Here is a 2,225-nt window from a genome sequence, read left to right as displayed (position 1 = left end):
TTTTAAAAACATGAAACGACGTAGTTTTTCGACTAAATAAACTTACCGTTTGGTTTGGTTTGGTTTGATTTATAAGAAAACTAACTACATTTGAAAAAATTTTGAATAATATATGATTCAGTCTCGAAAAAGTTTTCCATGTACTTTATAAATTTTAATTATCAAATTAAATTCTAAATTTTTCTTTTATAAAAAAATTAATTTCTAAATTAGATTGTTCTTCTATAAATGATCTAAGAATTTTAAAAAATTTTAGACATTTTCATGTTTTTATTAAATAATACTAAAAATTTATTTGTATATAATTTTTAGTAAAAATTGATTTTAATAATTAAAGTTTGTTAAAAACATACAAATAAACACTAACGTATTTATTGATTCACTTTTTATATATTGAATATGTGCTAAAATAATAAAAATATAATTAGTTGAAAAAGTAAGTTATTTATAAATTCTTGAATTCAATTTATGAAAATAAGAAAACAAAATATAAAGACAAATTTTAAATTTTTTTAAAAAAGCAATTCACTTGGAGCAAATTGTACTTAAAAAAAAATAAAAAACAATTCATTGGAGTGAGTTTCATTTTTCAAAGAAGAAATTAAAAAGAGTATATACTCATTTTGGTCCTCAAAGAATTTTAGACTGGACATTTTAGTTCCTAACTAAAATTAATTACTCAATTAGTCCCTAACAATTAACTCCGGCAGTCACTTAGATCCTTTACTCCGTTAATTCTAACGGAGGACAAAATAGTCCCTGACAACTCTAACAAGGGACGAAATGGTCTCTGATCTCCTCCGTTCGAAAACAACACTGTTCTCTCCCAATTTTCATCATATCTCGCATAACACTAACAGTCTAACACTGTAACTTTAAACTACACAATGCACACTCTATAAATTTAATGTTCACAAGAAAACAAATCCTCCACAGGTTGAGTTGCTGATGTGGTTTGTAATTTTAGAAAGATTGAATACTAGAGATAGATTATGTAAGTTTAAGATTGTACCAGAAGCGGAATCCTTTTGTGTCTTATGTAATAATAGATTGGAGATGGTACATCACTTATTTTTTTTCATGTGATTGTATATGAAAGTTGTGGAGATCAATCTTGGTAGATTGGAGTGTGATTTGGGTTTGGCCAGGAACCACCAAAGAATGCTTTGAGGTGTGGATGGATAGAAAGATAAGAAAAAATATGAAGGAAGTGTGGATGGTGTTATTTTTTTCTGTAATATGGTGCACATAGAGATGTAGAAATAACATTGTCTTTAATAATGGAGTGTTGGTATTAGAGAAGTTAAAGGAGAAAGTTGTAGAATGCACAAATCGATGGTGTCAAGATCGACAATATAGGAGTAATTGATGTACTTATGAGTGCAAATATCAAGTCTAAGGTGAATAAGAAGACAAGTGAAGTTGATATTTGATGCATGATTTACTGATCTATGAAAAAGGCCAATAATTATGCAGAGTAAAAGTTGGAAGGAGAATGATCATGATCTGATGTTGTATGACTGATCGGGTTCATCTTGAAGTGTCTTTGGAGTAGCTAAAATCATTATATTCTTTTGCTTCCCATTTGCTGTTTTATGCTAGTTTTTATGTTTTTTTTGTAATTATTGCTCTGTTTTTATTACTGTTTTTTGGAACTACTCCCACTTTGTTTGGAATTGGGTGGAGATGTAATTATCTAAAAAAAAGAAAAAAATTCCTCAACTTATTCTCAATCAATTCATACTCAAGAAACTAATGTCTATGTCTCTCAACTAGTTGTCGTCTTCGATGGATCTCATGAATCTAGACAGCAAGTCATTTATTAAGACTCCAGAAAAGAAGAAATGAAACTTTAGCAACTATAAACAAAATTGATGACAAATTTGGATGAAACTATGTTGAATGTGAAAAGTGTCAGAAAAAAGCATATAAAAAAAAAGAAACAATAAACATTTATGACACATGTAATCAAACACCACAATATCCAACAATAAGGTAATTCTATATACTTTTCATAATTCCATCTATCAAATTATTAGTTTCTAACCCAATATTTATTTTAGGTTCAGAATTCAATTAAAGATTTCAGATCAAAGTGTTACAACAACTTTTGTACTATTTGATGGCGAAGCAAAAAAATTATTGGGCACAACTACTTCAAACCACCAACTAAAACAAATGCAAAAATCAAACCATCAAATAAAAAATGTTACTCTTTACAACTT

Source organism: Arachis stenosperma, chromosome 8, assembly GCF_014773155.1.
Source record: "Arachis stenosperma cultivar V10309 chromosome 8, arast.V10309.gnm1.PFL2, whole genome shotgun sequence".
Taxonomy (NCBI): domain Eukaryota; kingdom Viridiplantae; phylum Streptophyta; class Magnoliopsida; order Fabales; family Fabaceae; genus Arachis; species Arachis stenosperma.
The sequence above is the reverse complement of the archived record's forward strand: the minus strand, read 5'-3'. Positions refer to the sequence as shown.